We start from the raw sequence: 26,872 nt of genomic DNA on the forward strand, positions 1-26,872 counted from the left end.
TCATTTGTCTCCGTGAGGTACAGAGATGTTTACAGTGTAGCCTCCAGAACCATACAAGAACTCTAGCCCTGGGAAGGAAGGATTTCAGATGTCCACCATTTCAACAACTGCCAACCCAAGTGCAGAGTTGAACAGAAGAAGTTAGGTGGCAATTTTACATTGTCTCAAACTGCTTTGATGACCAGATAGTCAAAAAGTGGGATAATTTAAAAGTAAATACTGGCGACTAGAAGCTTCACGTTGCTGGTATCTGTTAGGGAAATGGGGCTGGGGAAGAGGAAGGGGGAAGGGCTGTGACTCAGTGGTAGAGCATCTGTGTTGCTTTCTGGAAATCCGCATTCGATTCCTAGCATCTCCAGTTAAACCAGGACTAGGCAGTAAGTAATGTGAAAAACCTCTGCCTGAGACACTGGATGGCCTCTGCCAGTCTGAGTAGATGATTCCAACTTCGATGGACCTGAATCAGTATAAGGCAGTTTGAATATATTCAATGTGTTCAAGGACTAATCCCTTCTCCCCCGGGCCACGGCCCTGCTCTTACTCACAAGGCATGTTTTTCAGTCTTAATCTACCACATTAGATGAAGTGTGATTCTCATTAAAATCATGCTTTAGTGAAATTAATGATCTCTCTCACAAGTACATAGTTCTATTTTCTTCTGTCCAATTGGTATAGCTCTCTCCATTTTTAGGACACATGCCATCTGGGTTCCCTTCATTCTGAGGATTGAAAGAAAGGCAGAAAGGAATTCTTGTACATCACAAGAGCCCCCATGAACTTCTACCTTCTGCAGGATTCTCCTCATTGATACTCAGCCCACATACTTTGGAACAGAAGGCAAGGTTTTGTTTACAACTAGCATTGTCACCAAATGTTTCACTTCACTTTCCCAAAAAGAATGAATAGCAATCATTCACTGATATAACATAGATAGTAAAAGGAGTTCAGTATTAAATTTGAGACTAAATCAGAACAAGATTCAAACTTGTTCCTACCTGCTCATCCTTGTTGATGGGTTCTGTTCTTGGTCATGCTAGGATGTAATGTAACTTTGAGAACCGGCAAGAAGCAATTTCTCCGTGAATGTCGGATGACTTTTCCAACAAGGTCCAGAGGTGTACTCATCTGCCAGCTTTCAGAGGGGGCGTAAACCATGATTGGCACTATGTTTCTGTTTTTACTGTACTTATTATTGGCTTTAATTTGCTTTAGTGTCGTTCCAACTGATTTGTGAGACACAGCCTTGATCTTGGGAGGGGACCAGTTTAAATATTTTTTATTTAGTAAATTAACAGAATCTGTATTTTGTGATTACCCACTGGCTGCTGGAAAATTCTGAAGAGTTTTTATTCTGCAACAGAGGCTTACAGAATCAAGCAAAAACTGCTGCTAATTTGAAGAGAACTTGCTTTGGATAAGGATTTTTGTAAAAAAATACACTAACCAACCAAACACAGAACAATGCGGCTATCCCCCCCCCCCCCAGCTCCATCATTAAGGAGTTCTGCAGCACGAAAGCCTGTGATAGAATGACAGTCTCTTCCCTATTATAGGTTCAAGTGGAGTATGTAAAATGGCCTCATTGTCATGCTTTAGATGAAGACTGGGTCTCTGGCAGTATGCAAAACTGGCATTGCAGGGTGAATGAAACGCTTTAAGAAGCCCTTGTTTGAGGCTTATCAGACTCCAAGCAAGAGTCTTGGCTTATGTGGGTGACAAGATGGGTGTAGAAAATGATATCTGCTAAGGGAAGTGAAAGAAGGTTCCTGTCATATCTACATGTTGTTGAGGCTAGGACCATATCCACCTCTAATGCTGTTTGTTTTTAGGTTCACTAAATCATTGCTATATTACTTGTATCTGTTAACTCGTTTCCACCCTTTGCACTCATTATGTGTCCTTATATATTAGAATTTACGTGGCCCAATTATCTTTTTGTGAAAGGGCTGCCCTCCTACAGCAAGTGTTATCTCCCCACTCACAAGTTGCTGCTGTTTTGTTGGTAGAGTTGGCATTAATAATAATACTGTTAATTCTTGTGGAAAAAAACATTAAGCATATTTGGATATATTTCGTCACCTGCCTTTATTGTATAGGTCAGGGGTCTGCAACCTTTACCACCCAAAGAGCCATTTGGACCCGTTTTCCACGTTTTCCGGAGAGGCAGCTTCACACGGAGCCACCTTCGGTTTGGCCCCTCCACTCACCTTTCCTTCCAGCGCTACTCTGGAGGGTTGGAGGGACACGCCCACGCTACCCTCCAACCTCCAGGCCACGCGGAGCTACAGTATAAGGCTGAAAGAGCCACATGCAGGTCGGAAGCCGCAGGTTGCAGACCCCTGGTATAGGTGTTCAGCTGGAGAGAAGAAAGAGATACCAAGATTACCTTCCCCCCCTACCCATTAATGGGTGGGAGTGGTGTGAGGCAGGGAGATTCACGTGGATACCTGGTTCCAGTGTAGAAGCTTGCTGACTGCTGAAAGTGGCTGGTCTAACCACATTTGGCTTTGTGAATTAACTGTACTACATTGGCATCACATATTGCTTGTCTGGGTTTGAGGCCAAGCATATGTGTTTGACAAAACAACAACAACCTGGCAAAACTCCTAGATAGTATCACCCTACGTTTAGCAGCTGAACAAAGTGAGAGCTCTGCAGAAATATTTGTGCAGGCCTGGGGGCCTTTCTTGGTGTGTTGTCCCCAGAGTACAGCTTAAAACATCATTGCATCTGTACTGGGTAGAATCAGTTCTGCAAACTGGCAATTGATCTGTGCTGTGTCAGGGCCTGGATTCAAAGAACTGCATGTGCCCCATGGGAGCTTTGTTTCCTTGAACGGCAGTGCCTTTCTTCCCACTTCTGCCAGCCCTGTTTTCTACCATCATCTTTTATTTTCTCCTGTCTCTCAGATAGTGAAAATTGAAGCTATGTGTGCTGCATAAGGTGAGATAATTTGCAGTTCTCTCTCAAGTACTGGGTATACCTGTAATTTTTCTTACAGGAAACAAAGATTTTTAAATTAAGTATGCACGTGTGTGTATGCGTGTATAGTATTGTATAATGTCAACTTTTGTGTATAGTATTGTATAATGTTATCTTTTAATGCCATATATATACAATTTTTTTAAAGTTAAAATTTAACAAAAGAATAAATTTAGATTTCTCCTCTGTTATGGAGGCCAACATTTTTTACAGTGATTTCCAGATCATGGGGGACACCGTGCTCCTGACCCCAGCAATCTGGAAGGCATAACTGTATCTCCTAACCGCAGGCCTATTTTCTCAAGCGAAGCGCGATCCCATCCAGAATAGATGACATGCTCATCTTCAGTCAGACCTTCTGCCCATGTGTTGCATGTCGACCTTGTAGAGATTAAGCTTCAGTTTATTAGCCTGTATCTACTCCAAGACTGCCTCCAAACACCAGTTCAAAGTTTCTACAGTCTCCTTGAGATAAGCTAGAAGTGTGAAATAGAGCTAAATGTCATCTGCATACCATCCAGCCCAAATCTCTGGTTGATCTCACCCAGAGGTTTCATGTAGATGTTGAAGAGCATGAAGGGCAATATGGGACCTTTCCGGACCTGAACAGGCTGATGAGTAGACCTCTAGCACTGTGTTCTGAAGCCTATCCTCCAGGTATGCAGGAACAGAACAACTGCAAAATGGTACTTCCCAGTCCCTGTCTGGAAATGCAGTCCAGAAGGATATCATGATCAATGGTACTGAAGGCTGCTGAGAGGTCCAAGAGAATCAATGGGTCATACTCTCTCTGTCCATCTCCTGGCACAGATCACCCAACAGAACGATCAAGGCTGTTTTAATCCCATGACCAGGCCCAAAATAGGAAATAGATAGGAAAAGATCCAAATAAAATAAGGGAAATTCTCTTAAAGCCCCATCTGAAGGTGTGGGGAGCGAATCCCCTTGTGGGAGCAGTGTGTCACTGTCAGGCATGCCAATAACCGGAGCACAGCAAAATTCAACACTAATTATACTGATACCATTTTATTTATCTGTGTACTATTCCCAGTTCATCACTGAAGTCCCTGGGTAGGAATCAGCAGTGATATACCAAAACAGCCTTTTAAAAAACACTTACTTATTCCCTAGGCAAATATATAGTATTTAAAGTATTATTAGAGCTCTTGCTTTTGGAGGAAGGATGCTTACATATTAGCTGCTTAGCTGCCTATAATATTCCCACACAGTATAAGTAAAATATTCAGTTCTAAAACTAATCCTTGAAAATAGCAGTTTCTATTTGCGAACAGAGTTAAAATTGCAGTGTGTTCTGCCAAGCATGCAGCTAAGGGAGCTGACAAACTGAAGGCAGAGTTGCATCTTCCCTCATTTGGCACTTTTTATGACTTGCATGCATTTTGGGAGAAGCTCTTTACTTGCTTGCATGTAGCTTTACACTATTTTTTTTAAAGATAACTGAACTGGTTTCCATAATAGCCTTTATGATTTGAACTAAACTGCTAACATGGGTGCAGGGGAGCATCTGTGTTTCAGAGCTACTCAGCAGCGGGCTTGCCCATCCTAAAGCTGTAGGTGCAGGCATCTCTCTCGCATTGTTACAAGTTACACCAGCAGAAAAGGAAAAGCACTGGAGGGTTTCTGAGAAGGGGGAGGTAGGTGTACAAATCCCAGGGAATTTTGGTCACCCTGGACACCTGTGACTGTAACAGTTCCCTGGAAGAGTCAGCACACCTTTTCTCCTGCATTCCGAACAATCCAAGGGAGACATCGTCAAATATGTTAAACAGTCCCTCAGAAGGTCATCTGTCTTTCTCAGATTTTTAAAAGCAATCAGTGCCTGTTAATATTTCATCGTAATGTGTTGTGCCAGAGACATAGGAAGTCATTGGCCCCATAGGTATTTGGAGGCGGGGGGGGGGGGGGGTTTGCCAGTTCTTTCCTCCTGTAGGAGCCCAAAACACTCCCTGAAATGCTGCTTCTGGGGGATGGGGAAGCCCCAGTAGTAGCTTAGAGATGGGATCCAATATCTCCTGTGTGAAGGGGGATGTCACTGATCTCTCCCCTGCCCTGTGATTACAGAAATCTAGGCAGGATCCTAGTTTTATTCCCCCCCCCCCCTCTTGCTAATTAAATGCATATTTGTTTCCCTCTCAGGACTTATTCTGTGCAGAACTTATTTTGTGTCCCTATTCAGAACTTATTCTGTGCAGTATATTATTAAGATCTTGACGTCCATGTGTTGTCGAAGGCTTTCACGGCCGGAATCACTAGAGTGTTGTGGGTTTTCCGGGTTGTACGGCCATGTTCCAATAGCCTTTTCTCCTGACGTTTTGCCTGGATCTGTGGCAAAAAGTAGAGTTCAATTTCCTTAGAAAGACAAGCACTCTGCCTTAACTCAGATAAATAAAGATGCAGTAAATAGTTTTGGATTACACAGCCTGTGTGAGCCCACATAGGATGAGCAATGGCAGCAGGTTATTAAAGAACATCTAAAAGAAGAGAAGGGAGGATTTGGAGGTAAAGAAAGTAGATAACAGGAAGGAATTTTCACTTGAATGGTAAACTCCGGCTTTGCAGCAGGGGGCTTATTTCCATCCCTCTTGTTCTCTGGCAAAATAAATGCTAGAAGCACAAGGAAGGAAAACGAAGAATTTCTGTTGTGAAAGAAGTGACCACTTTATTAACTATTAGTTGGTTCCGGCTTTTAAAAAGTAATTTTTGGAAGCTCGTAGTGTGATTTTCTTCCCCTTGCTGGGAGAAAATTGTTGTCACTGCCAATCTTAAACTGCTACTCTTCTGAAAACATGGCTTTGGATGTTGAAGCAAGAGGCTGGAGGAAAGGCTATGTGACACCAAAATGAAATCTTCAATTTCTGCCATTTTTGGAGTGACTGACCAGGCATTTTGCAGCACAATTTCATAACCTGGTGGCTTGTTGATATGGTTACCTACATCACACTTCAGCCAGAAGAAGAGCCAGAAAAGGCAAATGTACGCAGGCATTTGTTGTGTCTTCATCTTACCTGGCCAGCTCTTTTCTTACACCATATCTTCCCCTACCCCACATTTTGAATCGTGGCACCATATCTCATTCCATCCATCTTCCCAAGAACATCTCTTTCACCAGCAGATGAAAGAGCCATTGAACCAATTGACAGCCAAGAAACCATGTAGCCAATACTTACTCTTATCCCGTAAGAAGCAATCAAAATAATATACTTCTCACCCTCCTTCCTTCCAGAACAACAATCCACAGATACCAGTCTTCTTTCTGGATGACTCTCTGTGCCTCACAACTGAAGTTGTGTTGCTTGCCCTCTACTTCTTTACATTGTATCTAGGGCACTGGAACTCCAGAAAGCTGAGCCACAGGCTGTGAAACCAACAGGCGAAGAGCTGTTTGCAGTTGCCCTTCAGCTAGTGTCATAGGTACACCCCAGTCATCAGCCATGATCTAAATAGCTGTATCTGCTAGGAAAGAGGCACAGTTACTCTGCATCTATGGTTGCTTATGAGCAGCAGCTTTCCACACTCTGGGTGGCAAATTAAGAGGCTGTTCCCTTCTAGCCAGACCTTCCTCCCTCCTGGCCGACCTACCTATAGCCGCCCTTTACAAAAGTTAGTAAACAACGTGGGTGGTCTATTGAGAGAAAGGATAGGCATCTCCATTTTTTAAAATGGTCATAGGGAACCTGTTTGATCTGGGTCTCTTGAGCAGTCTTTACATTTGTGTACTTGCTTGTAGTGGTGTCTTCATTTATTAAGCTAGACTGAGCATTTGCCATTGAAAGATTCTGTAAGTTTGTTCCCATGTGTCACTGCAATAGCTGAATAATGTTGGTTTCCTGGTTGTACGATGAGTGGCATTCAGAAGAGTTTCCTGCTCCGAGAAATTTTTCATTTCAACATACAATACTAGCAAGTAACAGAAGTATAATTAATTGCATTACAGGAAAGAATGTTACGATTAAAATGAGTTGCAGAAACTGCACTATGGTGTGTTGCCAGTGCCAAATATTCTCCAGTAATTATGGCTAGAACCAGCGGTTAACAGGAAGCATGGGCTGACATGCTTGTATCCATAAATTAAAGTTTATTTATTTTATAACAATCAGTATATTTATTTTGTTTCTTTAACATGTTGGAAAGCTTCCTTTCTACCCAATTTAGCGTCACTAAGGGAGTGAACAATAAATATATTTTTAAAAGATTTAAAATAGATATGTCTATCTAGATATAAACAAAACAGACTCCATTAACAGAAAAGCACACTGATGGAAGAGTTAGTGAGAATGAATTATGGAATGTCAGGCAAAACAAAAACTCTTCACTCAGTGGCAGAAAACAATTGAAGGGGATAGGTGAATCCTTGGGAATTCCATACTTTTGGTACCGTCATCCTTTCCCATGTAGTCATTTGTCTAGCCTCTGATGGCAGGGTCACCCACATCAGGGTTTCTGAAGATCACCATAGTGGTTAAGTAGACTCATATAGGAACATATTTGTGGAATCCTTAAATTATAAGCAGATAGACTTGAACAGTGTTGAGAGTTTGTTCATGTCTATGTATGACGTTGGATTGTATCCAACAAGCCACCAGTAGTAGGTGCTGGTGGATATGCATTTCCTCACATTTTCTTCCCCGACAGTTCCTTTTTAATAGCCAAGAAGAAAATTCTTGAAATTGTAGGACTCATTGGAGAAAACCCCTCCAACATGCCATTTGGTGGACTGTAGTGTCAAGGGGTAATCCTGGGAAATCCTTCTTTTCTATCTCTTTCAGAAGTAGAATTGTGGGACTAGAAATTTTATCTTGCATCTTCTCTCTTTACTAGAGTCCCAGCTGTATGGCTGTTTGTCCATGTGAATACTACAATCTGAGGCATTGTTGTCTTGGTGATCAGGTGGGACTATTGATGGAATGGGAAAACAGGGCAAATCTACTTGAGTTGTGCTTGCAGTCAGTTGGATGCAGCCGGTAACTTTTTATGTAGAGTATGATGAATTAATTTCAGGTGAATTGGAGGTCACTTACACAAAGAAACAGCTGTTTCTTTCTAGTCTTAAATTGTTATGATGATATTGTAATTGTGATGTAAACTTATTTTTTTCCTTTCCTGGATTTTGTTTTTTTTGCTGAATATTCACCAGTTATATGTTGGCTTTTGGAGATTCGGGCAGCAGTTGAATACTAAAGGGTCATAGGCTTGCTCTGGAACTCATTAATATGTAGGTAAATATAAATTAATTAGGAAGCTTGATGCTTTGTTATAGTCTATGAAGTTTGCCTCTTTATTAGAAGAACCTATTGAATATAAATTGATTAACAGAAGCCTTTGCCAGGTTAAAATAGGTTAAGGTTGTATGTGTACTACTAAATCTCTTATGAGATGCCACATAGAATTTATTTGCATGTGTTTATATGGCTGGAAATGACACCAGGTGTGCTGACCAATGTCAGTTCTTAATAGGTTGTTCAGAAATTAGCAGTATTAATGCTGATTAGTTAGTAAGCTCCTCCAGTTACAGTGTTTCTTAGGAATCTTACAGTAGTAATGGCTGAAAACACAAAGTTAATGATGCCCTGAGGGAAGTGTCGCTTCAGTGTGTAGATCTAAGTGCATAACTTTTCAGGCCAGGCAGGATTGTGACGGTTGCCTAGTTTGACTTCTTGCACACTGACATGGTCTATGAAGGTGGATCCTGCAGTCATTGTGTCAAACCTGGTATTCGTGTTTTAATTGGAAGGTATTGTACTACAGACTCATTCATTTCTAGGTTTTGAGGCCAGACCCTGCCATATGCAGAACCGAAAGCCTCACCCTTTGTGTTCAGAAAGGATGCTTGAACATTTGCTGGTTCAGTTAACATCCGGTTGCAGAGACCTGATTTTTCATCAGTCAGTTCAATAGTTTGTCAATCTGTTCATCAGTGTTCAGTAGGTTGTTTAATTGCATTCATTGCTAACCATGCAGTGCAGTTGGCTTTTTGTGCAAGTGTGTTCTCACACAGCCTGTTTGAGGGTTACTGCTCCTCCACATCCTTGCTGTATAAGTGCTCTGTTGAGCAGGCAATTGTTAAAATAGACAAATAATTAAAACACTCACAGTTCAGTCATCAATGAGTGCTGTGTTTCAATCAACCATGCCCTTCGGTTTTCATACATTTTTAGTGAGGCAAATGACTGTCAATCAGTTGAAATTGGCAGTGTCTTTGCACATGCACAGTTTTGGGAAACCAACACAAACTGGTCCAGCAGGTGTTTGTGGCTACAAGGCAGGAACTGAACAGACTGAGTGTTCAGGTCTTCAAACACAGTAGTTCAGCAATTGAAGTTTTTGAGAAAATTCATAGCATCTTTAAAAGGCTATACATGTTTTTTTTTTCAATTTGTAGGGGCCAAGGTTTAAACAAAACATCCGTATGATTTGTTTTTCTGAGCTACACTAGTTGTGTGTGGTTGGCAGCCTGTATTGGAGATGCATATGACTTCCCTTTCCTTCCGGAGTACTTGCAGGAAGTTGTTCTCTTCCCTTCCCCCCATGCTTGCTTATATTTGTTTTCTACCAAGAACTCAATTCATTTTCCTGCCTGGTCATCATATATTCTGCTTATTTTCCGGCCTCTAGTGTCTAACTGGAACTGTGAACTGTTTTGAATCTTACAATTTTCTCACTTTGTCCCCACTTGGTATTTTTTAAAATTTAAATATGGATGATTTATCAGTTTCTAAGTCTTATAGGTTCTTGGAGTTTAATTAGCCGATTTTTGCATTTCAGTTGACGGGGCATGGTTGCATATGAGTCATGTTCACATTTCTGTTTTTAAAATTGGAAGAATACATAAAAATAAGCTGCTTTCTTTTCTGTTTTTGGGCAATCCAAACTTAGTTTGAGGTTACTTTAGATCCTAATTGGAGTTTTAATGTATAATGCAAAATGAAAAGACAGCTGGACAAGAATTGTGTGGAAGTAGTAAGGGTGTACTGAAGGGATTTGAAATGTGCAAAAACTAGGTTTTTAATCAAGAGTCAGAATTATTCTCATTGACAAACCACATACAGTCATCTTAGTTTTTCAACATTGAGAAACAGCTGAATCTGTAAAGTTGTCCACTATATATGTTCATGGAGGCCTAGAGAAGTATTAGTGATGCCTTTGTTGGCATTTCCTGCTCTGGTTTGTCTATCTTATCTGGTTAATGCAGAAGCAAGTTTAAAAGCTTCATTCAGTAAGGGGGAAGTTAAAGTTTGAGCTGTTCCTTCCTCAGATGCTTTCTTTTTTTAAAAAAAATATTTTTTTTGCATGTGACTCACTATTGCTGACTAAGAACTTGCTGGTTAAATATTGGCAGCTCCATCGGGTGGGGGGGGGGGGGATTTTCCCACAAATACAATATTGACAAAGTAAAAAATGATCTGTCAAACTCCCTCTTTAGAGTACTTTTCCACTAGATTTTCATTCTGAGATTGTGTTAAGTTATTTGTACCAATGTGGTTTTTTAAACAGTCTTTACAAATAACAAGGAACAAGTTTAGTAGCCCATGAAAAGCATCCAGTAAATGTACATTTGCCAGGCAGTTCTCCCCCCTTCATAGTCTTTGTGCTCCTGTGCTCACCATTTGAAGGGTTATGTAAATCACCTGTAAGTTGCATTTTTCCCCTTCTTTCCTTTAGCCTGTTCATTCAAAAGTTGGCTGCAGGATTGACATTAACAGGATGTGCATTAGGGGGCTGCTGGCAACAGTTGTGGGTTGATTTCTACAATGATCAGATTTTTTAAAATTACCTGCCTTCTGCCCCAGTCTTACTCATCCTCAGTAGGGTTTTTTGAAAATTCTTCTTCTTCCTACCATTTTTGCAAAGAAGCCCTTCCCATAACGAGTGGTATGTCACAAAGTCGTCTTTGGTGGAGTACAGACAACTTGCATTGTTAACTTCAAGATAGTTATAAAGGGAAATATGGATTGTGGTGGGGCTCTGATGTATGGTATACTACCCTGTTTTCCCTAATATAAGACATCCCCGAAAAATAAGACATAGTAGAGGTTTTGCTGAAGTGCGAAATGTAAGGCATCCCCCGAAAGTAAGACATAGCAAAGTTTTTGTTTGGAAGCATGCCCGACGAACAGAACACAGAAAAATAAGACATCTCCTGAAAATAAGACATAGCGCATCTTTGGGAGCAAAAATTAATATAAGACATTGTCTTAGCCATATTGAGGAAACTTCTGATTAAGCCTTCATCAATGGAGCGATCAGGAATACAAATATACTAAAATATTTGTAACACTACAAAGTATATAAGTTTCAGTTGTTAACTTTCCCCCTGTTTTACTGCTGTTTGTTTGGAGAGAAGACTTTCTTAAGTCAGTTCAAGCAATCATGTACATATATATTCAGCCTCCAATTTTTAACTCTATCTTGCTGTAAGAAGAAGAAGAAGAAAAAAAGTTGGATTTTTATCTTCCCTTTCTCTCCTGTAAGGAGACTCAAAGGGGCTTACAAATTCCTTTCCCTTCCCCCCTCACAACAAACATCCTGTGAGGTAGGTGGGGCTGAGAGAGCTCCAAAGAACTGTGACTAGCCCAAGGTCACCCAGCTGGCATGTGTTGGAGTGCACAAGCCAATCTAGTTCACCAGATAAGCCTCCATACCTCAAGTGGTAGAGCGGGGAATCAAACCGAGTTCTCCAAATTAGAGTGCACCTGCTATTAACCACTACACCACGCTGGGATACATTCTGTTTCCGTGGTGGCAAACCTATGGCACTCCAGTTGTTCATGGACTACAATTCCCATCAGCCCCTGCCAGGCAGGCCAGGGCTGATGAAATCGCCATATTCCATCCCTCTGAGCTCAAATTCCTGGTGGAATGAAGTAATGTTCATATGGCTTATTCAGAAGTATCTCCATGTCAGTTTTCTTACACAGGCAAAGTAAGCCCCTCAGGGTAAAGTCTAGCATAAAAGATTCTCTCACATACATGTCTTATGTGTCTATGAGTAAGGGGAAGCCGTCAAACTTCCACTTTACAACTCTGTCTGAGGTATTACAGTGATCTGCTATATCTTGACTCCATGGCAGACTCCTGCATTTTGAAAGTGTCTTCCTGGGTAGACTTAACATCACTGGGATCCTCAAGCTTTATCTCCTCAAACAAGAAGGAAACTATTTTGAGTTACTGGATGGTGACAACTCTGACAAGGGTAGAACTGTTTCTTCTGAGTGCGGTATCTTCCTCCTCCCTATTTGCTTTTGGCTGATCTTGCACCACCTACTGTGGCATGTCTGGGAAAGGCATTGGTCTGAGATGAGACAGTAACTCTGCAAACACAAACAGTTTGCTGTTGTGGATAAATAACAACTTTTTGTGTGTGCAGCAAGACAGAATTTTTCTGACTCCTGTTGACTTCTTGTCCACCTCTTCCTATTCCAATAATGAATATATGTGTAGAAGAAGAAGAGGAGGAGTTTGGATTTATTTATTTATTTATTAAACTTTTATACCGCCCCATCCTCTAGGGGCTCCGGCTCTTATATCCCCGCTCTTATATCCCCGCTTTCTCTCCTGTAAGGAGACTCAAGGAGGCCTGATCTCCCTTGCCCTTCCCCTCTCACAGAAGCACCCATGAGGGCAGGTGGAGACTAAGAGGCTCAGCTGTGACCCAAGGTCACCCAGCTGGCATGTGTGGGGAGTGCACAGGCTAATCTGAATTCCCCAGATAAGCCTCCACAACTCAAGTGGCAGAGCAGGGAATCAAACCCCGTTTCTCCAGATTAGGATGCACCTGCTCTTAACCACTTCGCCGCTGCTGCTGTAGTAGTGGAGATAGCTGCTGAGCTTACATACCCACCTTGAAATAAAGTGAGAACTTTGGCATTGTTTTGTTGGTTAATTGTAAACACACTCATGGTAACTGACCTACATTTTGCTAGCTACTATCTAGACTAGAGCACAGGCTTTTCTTCTCTCTGTGTGTTGTGGATGGTAGCTGGGAGAATTTTGGTAAATTTTGCAGTCAGTTTTCTAGTATAAAGTGCTTATTTATATGTCCACATATTTTTGCAGCAATGTTCAGAAAGAGAACATACTGCATAGACTGGTCAGACTCAAGTTGATAGTACACAGTATGCTATAGTCAAAGTAGAATTTAAAGTGTCCCAAATCTGAAATAGTTGTGGGTGAGGACAGATTCTCAAAGCTCAGCAACTGTGTGCCATTCATTATGACCAGTGTTCTTAATGACTTTTAGTCTGTGTGGAATGTTGCTGCATGGACATTCCCCACCCACGGTGGCCAGAGTGATGTTTCTGGAAGATCATCTTAACACTGTTGCTTCATCAGGAAGTCTGTGTGGTCTGACAAATAACTGGGACTGTAACATAAGATCTGTGCATACGTCTCACATAGCTAGGCACCCGGATAAAGAGACTAATTTTCCCGGACAATGAACTGAATTTCTACATTGTGGAACTTGGGTGGTAAATAGAAGATGCTATCAAGCTTGGATTGACTAGTAACTGTGAATGGCAGACTCACTGCAGAATATAATTGTTCCCCTGCTCATGTTGTTTTCATCAGCAGTCAGGAGTGGTCCACAGCCACTTTGTTTGGATTGTTTGACCAATTCTTGTTTTGATCTGTGCATTTGTAATGGGCCATCTGGCTTCTTCTGTAGTAAATGTCTTTGTTTGTTTGCCAGTATGTTGTGTTTTGGCAACAACAGACTAACATGGTTGCCCCTCTGAAATATGTCTTAGATTACTGAGCAGGGATCTCATACTGCCTTGTCGCATTAGCTCAAGGAACAATTACCTCTTATTTGCTTCTACAGAAGTTGTGTTCTTGTAATAGTTAGTATTTTGGTTCTGGTGGGTTTTCTGGGCTGTGTGGCCGTGGTCTGGTGGACCAGACCACAGCCACACAGCCCGGAAAACCCACCAGAACCAGTTGAATCCGGCCGTGAAAGCCTTCGACAATACATTAGTTAGTATTTTATTCCTAACGGCAAAATGATGGTATTTATTTATTTATTTATTTATTTATTTATTATTGCATTTATAAACCGCCCCATCCCCTAAGGGCTCTGGGCGGTGAACAACAGATATTATAAACAATATAGCAATAACAATAACATTTAAAATCATTAACATCATAAAATAAATAAAATTACATAAAATTACAGCGTTCCGTATGAACCATATGGCGTCCAGCGTTAAAACTATCAGTAAAAAACCCCCTCCCAGAGAGTGGGGCGGTATAGATGTTACGGACTCCCAGAGTGATAAAGGGAGGGACAGGAAGGGCGCACACCATCAGCGGCCGGCCTCCCCAAAGGCCTGGTGGAATAACTCGGTCTTACAGGCCCTACGGAACTCTCCAAGATCCCACAGGGCCCAGACAGATGGTGGGAGAGTGTTCCACCAGGCCGGGGCCAGGGCCATAAAGGCCCTGGCCCATATGGAGGCCAGCCATATCATTGCGGGGCCGGGGACCACCAGTAAATTGGCCTCTGCTGAACGCAGAGGCCGTGTAGGGACATATGGGGTAAGGCGGTTCCGAAGGTACGAGGGCCCCAGGCTGCGCAAAGCCTTAAAGGTTAATACCATACCTTGTGGATGATCCGGAACTCCACTGGGAGCCAATGCAGCTGGCGCAATACAGGCTGAATATGATCGCGATAGGCACCTCCTGTAAGTAAGCGCGCTGCTGCATGCTGGACCAGCTTCAGCTTCCGAATCAGGCACAAGGGTAGGCCGGCATAGAGCGAATTACAATAGTCTAACCTGGAGGTGACCGTTGCATGGATCACAGTGGCCAGGTCAGCTTGGGAGAGGAAGGGGGCCAGCCGTCGGGCCTGATGGAGATGGAAAAACGCAACCCGGGTTGTATGGGCCATCTGGGTCTCCATCAAAAGAGACGAATCCAGGTGGACCCCCAGGCTGCGAACAGAGGGGGGCGGTGCCAATGAGGCCCCCTCCCACACCGGTGGCTGGAAATCCCCAACCTCCTCTTCACGTCTCAGCCAGAGGATCTCCATCTTTGATGGGTTTAGTTTTAACCTGCTCTGTTGCAACCAACCAGCGACCGCCTCCAAACAGTGCTGTAGAGCTGCAGGGGCGACGGCCGCTCCCCCCTCCATCAACAGAATGAGCTGAGTGTCATCAGCATACTGGTGACAGATCAGCCCAAAGCTCCGTACCAACTGAGCAAGGGGTCGCATATAGATATTAAATAATAGCGGAGATAGGAGCGCACCCTGGGGCACACCGCAATGAAGCGGGCACCATCAGGAGGCCTGATCTCCACACCATACTTGCTGAGTCTGGTCCCGGAGAAACGAGACAATCCACTGAAGGACAGTGCCACGCACTCTGGAAACGGCCAGGCGGTGGGTGAAAAGATCGTGGTCGACCATGTCAAACGCTGCGGTAAGATCTAATAATACCAGCAGCGCCGATCCGCCTCAGTCAAGCTGCATACGGAGCGTATCTGTGACGGTGACGAGAACAATCTCCGTCCCATGCCCAGCACGGAAGCCGGACTGGAAGGGGTCAAAAGCCGATGTGTCCTCCAGGAAACCCTGAAGCTGCTCCAGCACCACTCTCTCAATTACCTTCCCCAGAAATGAAAGATTCGAGACGGGGCGGTAATTGGCCAGATCTCCAGGATCTAACGATGGTCTTTTTAAAAGTGGGCGGACCACTGCCTCCTTCAACCCACCCGAAAAGACTCCTTGCTCAAGGGAGCCATTGATGATATTCAACAGGTGGGGTCGTAGCTCCTCCCGGCAGACTTTGACAAGCCAGGAAGGGCACGGATCCCGAGGACAGGTAGTAGGTCTAACAGCAGCCAGGGCCCTGTCAACAGAGGCTTCAGAGAGCAGGGCAAACCGGGGCAAACAAGGGCCTGAAGACGGCCTCCAGTTCACTAATTGTAGTCAAAGTAGCGGGGAGGTCCTGGCGGAGCGACGTGACTTTTTCTGCGAAACTCTTTTGCCATGGTAGAAACTCTTTTGCCATGGAGAAAGGATTCCTGATGGAAAAACCCTGTGAACAGGTATTGCTGTCATGCTTGTTGGATCCAATTTGGTAGATCACAAAGGTATTTCTGATCTGAATGGGGGCTGTTAGAGTAATGAATATGGAGAATCCAATAATAGCATTACTTTTTTTCTTTTGGAGCAAAAAAAAAACAAGTTGTGAGCCATTTTGAATGCTGAAGATAAATTATCTGATTGGCTTTACTGGTACCCCTGTGGATCTTCTTTTGTAATACATAGAGTGGTTTGGTTTTGTCATGTGGGTACACTGACATGTTAGTTCACTAATACCTTCCAGATAAGAATACTGCTACATAAAACATTTTTAGCTAAGATGAATACCTGGGATGGTCCATATTTAGAGCCTCATGGGCATTTGTTCTGGTTTATAGCTATGAAACTTGCTTTATTGTTGATGTTATTTGAGATCTATAATTTCCCATCTCTTGAGAGCCAGAAGTTTTACCTGAAGGATTTAATGAATGAGTAACTTCTGAATGTGAATTCATATACAGATATGATGTTGTCAGACTTGATCTGGGAGTTATTAGCTCATCTTGATTTGCCAATTCACTACTAGTAGCAGTGGTCTACTTCCACTCAAATGGGATGGCTCACTGTTTTGACTGGGGCTTGTTTTGCCTCAGTTCTGCGGAGTACTGTAATGCTTCTTGTATTGCTAGGCATTCTGGTCTCTTTTAGTAGTAATATTAGGGTGGATCCAACCATCCTTCAAAGAGCCTTCCTCCAACAGAAAAGTGACTTACTTTGGAAAATGGCTTCTTAAATTGGAGGAAGATTTCAAACTTGAGCCAAAAGGAAAGGTGTGGTATATTTTAACAGGTGAAATATTGCTCAGTGGGGGGGTAGAATTAGGTTATGATCCACCTCAGTGTATTTGCCTGACTATCTCTTCTAGCTGAAAGTTACAGTTCCGCACCTGATAAGGTGAGTTCTGGCTCATCAACATTTATGCAATAATAATAGTGTCTTCCCAAAGCGCAGTTACACCCTTCTGAATTCTGTTGACTTCAGTGGACTTAGAAGGATGTAACTCTGCTTAGGAGTGCACTTCAGGTGTGGCCTTTACTTTTCTACAAGACTGTTGATACTTTGTTTACTTTCTAATTTGACTTTTTTTCTTTTTTGGCTGGGAAGATATAAAACTTCAATACGGACAGCAAATGTTTTATACTGGGAATCTTTAAAATGCCTTTGACTTCAAAGCAGTGGTGATAAAATATTACCATGGCTGTATTTATCCTATTAATTATTGTGTACTGGAGTTGACTTTTGAGTTGAGCACTTGTTTGTCTTACCTGAGGTACATGGTGGAACCAGTTGAGGAAGTTGCTCACTGCTCAACCTTGAACTATTCTACTTGACGTTCACCTTTGAATCAGTTGAACAGAATCAAGAAATGTCTGCATATTGGCCAGTCTTTGTAGGCTTACATTGCCCTCCAGTTTTCGCCCTCCAGTTTTCTGACTCATTGTTTCAGTGTGAGCATTGTTTCAGTGTGAGCATTGTGTGTGAGAAACTGCTTCAGACTGAAGGCCCTAAGTGTAGTAGGATTTGGAACTATGATGCCTACTCTCAGGTCTGTTGCCTATGTGTAGGCCTGAAGTGTGACCTAGACCATGTTGTAGAAGAAATCTGATTATTCAGCTTGCTTCTGATCCTTGAGAAAATATAGAAATACTTTCTTGCATTGATTTATTTGGTTCTGCCACAATAAGAGAGTTTCCTACATTATCCTCTTTGCGCAGCTTCCTCGATTAATACTGTTTCCAGAAAGGATAATACCATTGAGATAGTTCTAGTTTTGTTTTCTGTTGGATGTGTGACTAGGTTTTGATATGGTTCATTGTATTAGTTATCTTTATTGTATTCTGTTGTTGTTAACTGCCTTGTGAATCAAGGATTGAGAAATAAATGTATGGAATGACTTCCAGAACTGAGGATCAAGTGGTCAATTTTGAAGAAGTTTTCATATGTTGATTGTTGGTGGACAGAGGCGTAGTGCCAACGGGGTGGGGTGGGGCACGATGTTCCTGGTGGAGACGCAGTGGAGGCAAGGGCAAGCCGTGGAGGGGGTGTGGTGGGGCTGTTCCAGGGCGGGCACTTCCAAGGCAGGGGCGCAGGGTGCGCACGCACCCCGGGTGGAGTTTCCCCTCGCTCCGCCTCTGTTGGTGGAGTCATGAGGATCAAAGTAGCTTGTGACACATGTTGTCTTAACACAGCCTGTTGGGGTTTTTTTTTTATCTAAGTTAGGGCAGGGTGCCTTACAATCAGTATGGTGTAGTGGTATCTGTACTAACAGCACACCCTCTTGCCCCCATTGTATTTTTTGGTTAGCTTCTTCTCAGGAGTCTACTCAAGAGATAAAATAGTATTCCAGGGACCTTAATGGCTACTAATCCCTTTGTTTTTCCTGCTTTTAGAATGATTCCATTTGAGAGCCAAGGCAGAACTATATGGAAGCAGCTTCAGTCATATAACATTATGCCCTTAGAGCAACCTTCTTGCTAAAAATCCGTAATTGTTCTTGAAATTAAGATGTAGAACTTGTAACGTCATTTTAGCGATGGCAGCAATACAATTGTCTTATTATTTAAGGACAAGCAGCAGTTGCCGTTGAGATAAGCATCTGTGGGGAGATTTGTGCCTGCCTGCACCACTGCTGGGATGTCCTTTTTAGACTACCTCAGCTCTTTAAAGCTGGTACTGTTTGCTGCCATTGCTCTGCTCTTAGCTTTCAGTTCAGTTCGGGACTATGATGGCTTCAAAGTCCCTCCAAATATATAACTGGGAAATTATTCGAGTTAATGTTTCATGGATAAGAATTCAGATGGAACAAATGGTGAGTGTTTAGTGCTGATGCACTAAGCCCAATCATCTACCGTGTTTCCCCGAATATAAGACAGTGTCTTATATTAATTTTTGCTCCCAAAGATGCGCTATGTCTTATTTTCAGGGGATGTCTTATTTTTCTGTGTTCTGTTCGTCGGGCATGCTTCCAAACAAAAACTTTGCTACGTCTTACTTTCAGGGGATGCCTTATATTTCGCACTTCAGCAAAACCTCTACTATGTCTTATTTTTCGGGGATGTCTTATATTAGGGGAAACAGGGTAGTTTGAGGACAATCTTATATTCAGAAGAATACAATACAGATTTTCACAGATGCAATCTGATCAGTTGGGAAGAATCTCTATAAGGTTAACCAGCATAGAGCACTTGGATAGTGGAAGAAAAGAGATTAAGCATCAATGTCCTGGAACTTAGTGCTATCAGGATGGCACTTTTCCAGTCTCATTCATCAATCCAGTACATCCTCATCAGGACTGGAAATGTGTCTGCCAAAACCCACATCAACAAACAAGAGGGATCCAGGTTATCCACCTTACATCAGAAAACCAAGAACATTCTCCTATGGGCAGAAATGCACCTACAATTGATCTCTGCAGAGCACAGACAGGATCCCTCAATACTCGAGCAGACTGATTGAGAAGACAAGTCATGGATGAGAATGAGTGGTCTATCAAAAAGGAGAGTTTGCAACTAATCATGAACAGATTTAGTGTCCCGAGTAGGGACCTTATGACTTTGACTTTGGGAATGGCGCCTGAGGACAAAGTTTGCTCCAGGCGACCCCACCCCACCCCACGCTCCCCTTTGTGCTTGGAGGCGGGGCTCAGGCTCTCCTGTGGTGGGCCTAGCCTCTCCTGAAGGATCACGCTGGTGGGGTGCGCTGGTGGGGGAGAGGTCTGCAGGGGGAGCGTGCTTGTGCAAGAGGCCTCCCGCTGCGTGAGAGTCCTCTCCCCCACCAGTGTGCCCGGCCTCTCCTGGGGGATCGCACCGGTGTGCTGGAGAGGCCCTGTGCGGCAGCGCGCAAGGCAGGGGGATTGTGCTGGCGCAAGAGGCCTCCCGCGGTGCACAAGGCCTCTCTCCTGCTGGCGTGCCCGGCCTCTCCCGTCTTTGGCCTCCCTTGGCCCTTCCCACGTCGTCCTGCTGCCTTGATGTGGGCGAGGCCAGGGGAGGCTGAAGACGAGTCAGCAGGACGACGTGGGCTGGGCCGAGGGAAACCAAAGAGTCTTCGCGGCAGAAGTTCAATCTGTGATGGCAATTTTGCACCCCCCATGTGACCAGATTAGTTGTGCCTGTGGACATAGGCTACCCCATGTCCCCAGGCAGATAAGCCCCTAAGAAGCAACTTGCTGCAGAAATGAGAAGAAAAAACCTTAGACTTGTTGGAAAAATTTTACGTGCTAGAAAATTGTTGAAGAGGAATAGGCTTTGCTTTTCTCCTTCTTCAGCACTTGTTACTCTTTGTTACTGTGACTCTAACACTCTTCTCACTCTTCTCGCTGTGGCAGTGTTGTCTAACCTGTTCTGCGATCCATGTTTTTTTTTCTTGCCTGCTTGTTAGCTTGGAAAGTAACAACAACAAACCTTTATTGGCATTTAAAGGTTTTTTTAAAATCCCAAAACCAAGGCCCACAGCATACAAAAATTGCAGAAATATATGGTGGATGTTTTTTTTTAAAAAAGCTTGGAAAGTATTTAAACTGAACCATGAGTTCCCCCTGGGGGATAAGGAGTGGAAAATTTTAGCCCTGCCTTCCTGTGCAACCAGTGAGAAATGCTTAGCTACAAGATGCTCTCCTTGCGTCAGAGCAGAGGGAACTTGCATAGTAAGTTCCCAAATTCCGTTCACACCAGTGATTGTTACTGAGGCTTTCCATAGGATTATGCGTTCCTGAAATGATTTCATGTGATAATTTTAGCATATCATTTTCCTGCCTTCTACAAGAGTAAAGCCCATTTTTAGTAGAATTTTGTGAATGAAGTTTATAACCGGAATGGAGTGTCACTGCCATAACAAGACCAAAACACCAGACTAGCTGAGCTCTCATCAGGGCTGTCACTGTGTGTAAAGTGCTATCAAGTCATAGCTATTTTAGGGTGAGCCTCTAGGGTTTGCAAGGCAAGAGAGTAACAGAAATGGTTTGTCACTGCCTTCTTCTGCTTAGCAACCCTGGGATTTTTTGGTGGTCTCCCATCCAAATGCTAACCTGGTTCAACCCTGCTTAGCTTCCAAGATCGGACTAATGTGGACCATCCATCTCAGGATGGTCTGTCTGTCATTGGTATCTCTTTAAATCCTTAGTGACTTGTTTGAAAGCCTCTGTCTTTGTAAAAGGAATATAATAAAACTTTATAGCAGTGCTGGATAGACTTTGACTTTCTCGGCCTACGAACAGCTGAGTTTTTCAAATGTCAGGTGTTACAGATGTTTGAGTTTTTAAATGAATATCTTTGTTTTCGGCAGCATAATGCAGTCTTAAAGCCCTGGTTCATAAAACAATCCTGTAGAAAGTGCTTCCTAATTATGCTTTTTTAGAAAGCACTTCAGTTGTTCTGTGACACAGGTTTTTTACCCCCTTTTTCTTGTTCCTTAAGAAATGAGCAGAATCAGAGAATTTCACACTTTCTCCAGAAAACTTGAAAAAAACATCCACACAGAATGAAAATATTTAAATCTAGTAATACAACTTCCTGATCCTTCTGCCCACTCCATCCAAATATGCTCATCAAAATGAAAGAGATGATGCAAAATACTTCAGTTGCCAGCCAGAGTTTATAGAAAATCTACCAACCTGTTCTTTTTAATTGCATACATTTCCCCAAATAGTAACTGTGCCAACTGCAGCTTTGAAAATTAATTATCAAGTGAAAAAATGGCATTTCCCTGACTGCTGGCAGGGTTGCTTCAGTCAAGTTTTGTGCCCTTTATGGATTCATCTGATCTGAGACACCTTTCCACATGTGTTTTTAACTGTCTGTGTTTTAGTAACCCTTCTGTCATATGAGAAGAAAGACAATATGGGGTGGGGAGCTGGTAGGGAACATGTGTACTAGAGAAGATGGGGAACATAGTGTGCTTATTTACCGCATTAAATGTAGATGGTCTGTTTCTTCTAAATGTATGATTTCTGTACTCTTAAGATTCTGCACTGGTCAGCCATTACCAGAAAGGTCAGGATTGGGGGCGGGAGGTGAGTTTAGCTAGGTCTCTGCAAATGCTGAGTTAAGCTGGTGTGGCATAATATATTTTTGCAGGAAGTAGCCTTTTGCTCTTATTTTGCTTTAGCTGTATTGTGGCACTATGCTCACCTATTATGTGTGAATTGTCAAAAACCTGCTAAATCCATTGCATAGCATTAGGGTGGAGTAGATTCAATAGAGTTAACCATAGCACAAGATATTACAGTGGAGCAGTGGCAGGCAAGCTTATTGTGGTGATACTCAATAGTTTCTTTTTCATAATGAGTATGCATGGGAATCTTCGGCATTGGCCATTCATTTTTTAAATATCTAGTTGTAACATAAAATTAAAAAGAAGTATTATAATCAGTTTTCATATGAGTTGTAAGGGAGGTTTCAAGGTATATGTTAGCTTAGGAAAGTGGGAGAGAAGACTGAAAGCCCCTGAAGAACAACAGATACGTTTTTCTTAAGTCTTCTCTTTATAAAGGCAAAGGACCCTGTCACCGCTAAAATGCAAGTACAAAATATGGCTAAGACACAAAGGAATGTTCCTGTATAGTACTGCGTGTGCACAGTTTTATGTAAATCTTTTGCAGACTTACCTTGAGACCTGGGTGGTGATGGGGGGACACCTACATCATTGCCGACTTGGTACTTGATGGTGAACAAGTCAGTACAAAAAAAATAGCTGTGTACTTCTGGAAAATGAGTGAAGAATGTAGCAGTGGTACAGCTGGTAAAAGGAAAATGATGCTGTTGAGGAAGAAAAAGACTAAACTATCTGACTAGAAGGAAAACTTCGTTTGAAAAGGCAGGAATTATGGAGGCATCCTTCATCCTTCACTGAATAGTAGAGAAGCAGACAATCCATTAGGAAATCAATCTTGCAACAATGTGTGGAAAAGAGAATAGTCACTACTGTCTTTAAAATATACATGTGGGTCTGATCTTTGCCCCTTTTGTGTATTTTTAAGGGAGCCGCTGGTATACTGTGTTTTTATTTTGTGCAAAATGTAAGGTAAGATGTAATCTGAAAGACAACCCCTAGTGCCCATATGCACAAGGGACATGAGATATTTTCTGCCAGGCTTTTGAGATTCTTTAAGGCATTTTGAAATGATCTGTGATAGTTTTATATGCTGGCTGAGTATGAGATTTTAATTTAGTTTGTGTGACATTTTAAATCTGATGGTTATATTCTTGGTGGTCTTATGTTACTATTTTTAATTTTTTGTAAACTGCTTGGAATGGTTTAATAAACATGGTATGCTTTTCTCCTAAAATTTGTTCTTTATTTCTACTCCCTCTTCCCCACATTGCTCAGTTCAAGTATTACTGGAACACCTGTAATCATTTGCAGTTCTTGAATTTCCGGGTTTTTTGTCACTGTCTAAAAATTACTTTCACTAATTTTCTAGAGATACGCTATCACAAATTATTTGCTCTTCTAGCCTTATCTAGTGCTGAATGACAGTACAAGCGTTCAGGGTTACTTGCTTTAAGAATGTCTTGGCTCGCTCTTTTGAATTGCTATCATTTGAGTTCCAAGGCTTTGTAAAGAGTATCATAAGATTTCCTAGCAAAATGTTGAGACATAGAAAAGGTGAAATGCTATCTTGGAACAAGATACATTGCCTAGTCCAGGGAATTCATTCTGTGGAATCAGCAGGGTATCAAACATTGGATGGCCAGGTAATTGCGACATGGGCAGAAGCATGACCCTTCGCTATTGTCCTTTTCTCTGTTTTCATTTTCACTTATCAAAATAACAAAATTTAAAACCCTGTACATGTGTAAAGGAAGTGTTAAAAATGTATTTATGTTTACAGTTCCTGCAGAAATACGAGATTAAAAAATTAAGTGATCAATTTTCCACCTTTAGAGTTTTCACTGCTTGGCTAGATTCTTTCAGCTGATCAGTTGTTGATGGCTTGTTTTAGTGATACTTTCCAACAGTAAATAATTTTGTAATAATTTGAAGGAAATGTATCAGTTTACGATTATTCAATAATGGCCAATGCCTGTTTTAGGATATGTTTAGTTAATTAAATTATCCTAAGTAGTAGCAATTGAGATTTACAGTTCATGCCATCTTGAAAGTTTGAGGCACATATTAGCTAGTTTTGTTTGTTTGTTTTTGTAATAGGAATGTAATTCCAATTCAGAAACCATTTACTCAACGAAGACTGAAACACCAGTCTTCTCTTGGTAACCTTTCTGTAGAAGAGAATGCTACAACCGAGAGGAATAGCAACAGAAAACTCTTCATTTAGGCCATGAGTGATGGCAGTAATCTGAGGAGTGATTTTCTAGGATTGTACATAAGATTTTCCACCCAGGCATGCTGCTAGTTAGTTAGCCGTTTGAGATGTTGGAATAGAAACCTGGGATGTTTGGAGGACAGCAAAATAACATCTTCACAGACCCTGAAACATTGATAGGGGACAGCATCTGATGGGTCATAAAAATGTTAGAATTGCTTAACTATCCGAAGTTTGAGGCCAGGTTGATCCCACAGTTGATACATTCAGAATAGACAGTATTCAAATTCAGAGTTTTTTTTTAAGTTCAAAGACCTTTATTAGGCATTAATAGACAGTATTATCTTGTTCCAATATTTGTCCAATTTAAAGCAGCACCCTTATATCTTATAGCCAACTGACCCCTCATGAACAAATAATGTGCCACAATGGAGCAACCACAACTACAATTGTGGGGTCTTTGAAGAGCAAATTCTTGTACCAGCAGGTATGTAGAATTAGAAGGTATACAGCTCAAAGGAGGAGTGTAGTTTCCAAACTTCTGTTTCAGTGGAACTTGCGCATGAAAGATGCTTATGTTTAGCGCTTGTTCTTAGCTGTGTTCTTGGAAGAGGAGCTGTATCATTTCAGAAAGGTGTGAAACAAACTCTAGAAGTATTTTTAGTCATAAGGATATTTGGTAAGATTAGAATATCTGTTATCTTTCTGAACACTTTTTGTACTTCTGTATCGGTAGCGGTTGTTTCTGCCTACCAATTTCCCACCTACTGTCATTTACATAGATTATGAGAATTAGTTTGGATGCTGTTTGTTGATGTTGAACTTGGTGTATATGTTTCATGACATGGTCTCGGCAAAACAGTGTATGGTTAGAATTGAGGGTTGTCCCTGTTTGTTGTGTTAGATGCAGTTGGTCAGTGTCTTGTAAGTATTTGCTAGGTCAAAAAGGTACCACTTAAGTTCCTGGATAGGGTGAAAGATTTGGGGATGCTATGAGTTGATGCAGATAGTGCAAGTTGCAAGCAGGGCACAGTTTTTATTTATTAGTACTTTTTTTAATTCTTCCATTTCTTCAAGGAGTTCAGGGTGGAACATATTGGTCTCTCCGCTTCTGTGAAACATGTCAGACTAGGATAGCGCCTGGCTGTGCCCCTCACAGCTGACAGAAAAGGGCATGACAAGGAATACTGTGGTTTTTATTGTACACTGCCTCAAGTAGGACTTATTTTAAATAAATAAGGGAGCTTGTCAGAGCTGGACATGGAGTGAAAGTCATTTCTGCATCCATGTTTACAAGAATGCGACTCTCTCCTTTTTGATAACTATTTTAAATTTGCCCCTTCTGTTACACTGACATTTGTTACTTGTTCCTTGGCTCCCTTCCCCAGTTTATGCTACTTATGAACCTCTCAGAATATACAGGGCAGGTTAAGGTAGGCAGACCTTCTGAAACAATATATCGGAAGGCAGAGCACTGTTAAAGTCTGTGGAAAGATACCTGAATATTCTGTCTAACTGAAAAGGCTGCATTTTTCAACTTTGGATGACTTAAATATTAGTGGAAGTTCTATTTGGTAGTGTGGTGGTTGTGGTGTTACTTTGAACACCACATGCAGATTCGTAGTGTGCCCAGAAATACAGGTTTCATTATGCAGTTTTAGTTCAAATGCTAAATGAATATCCCATTAGCTTGGTTTCATTGCAACATGCATTCATGAAAACTGAATTCTGGACAGGGGTGGATCCTATGAGGAAGCATTGAGACGTGCCATTTTCTTTCAGTGGCAGATCCAGCAATTTCATATCCTGAGCATTGATACTTTCCCTATATCTACTAAGATCTAGTTTCTCTGTGTTTTCTCTTGATCAAATAAATGTGTCTGCTTGCCTGAGGAAAAGGCTACAGCTGTGTAACAGTTCTTCTAGAAAGCAGTTTGCCACAGTTGCAAGTGTCTGAAGAGAATTTATGTTAAAGGCACAGCTCAGGGGCCACCTCTGCCTCAAAAGCAATCATGGAGTAGTGGCTCCTTTCTGTAAGCAGATCTGAAATTAGCTGTCATCAGTTCTGCTATGAGTAGATTCTACATTGAGCTGTTGTGCATTTTTTGCAGCCTAGGGTGTGTGGTTTGTTACTGGAAAGATGGTTGAAAACCAAATTCCCCCCAAAATTAGGAGCCAGACTGATTTTCAGCCATCTGGGGTTTTGTATTTGAACATATTTTCTAGCTGTTGTTGCCACAAAATCTAATCCCTAACCGCTTCACAGTTCCTTAGAATCTTATTAAAGCTTTGACAAGTGTATATTTTAAAAATGTGGGTAACCCTAGTTCTCATCACCACAGTGACGGAACTAACCTGCTGCCTTGGACCACAAGGAAAGGCGAGATATAAATGTTTTAATAAACTGCTAACTAACTTCTTCCTGATTTCTCATAATTCCCGGGTAGCTTTAAAAAGCTCCCATGTACAAAGCAGCTAGGTAAAAAATGGATTCATCAACCATGAGTGAAAGGTGTAAAGTTTACATA

General features: G+C 42.0%; 1 protein-coding gene across 2 annotated transcripts in view; it reads left to right on the forward strand.

Moving 5' to 3' along the window:
• Positions 1-26,872, forward strand: part of RAP1A (RAP1A, member of RAS oncogene family) — a 101,547-nt gene that overhangs the window by 32,020 nt on the left and 42,655 nt on the right. The gene's annotated exons all lie outside the window — the stretch shown is intronic.

Source organism: Sphaerodactylus townsendi, linkage group LG05 (assembly GCF_021028975.2).
Source record: "Sphaerodactylus townsendi isolate TG3544 linkage group LG05, MPM_Stown_v2.3, whole genome shotgun sequence".
NCBI classification, from domain to species: Eukaryota; Metazoa; Chordata; class Lepidosauria; order Squamata; family Sphaerodactylidae; genus Sphaerodactylus; species Sphaerodactylus townsendi.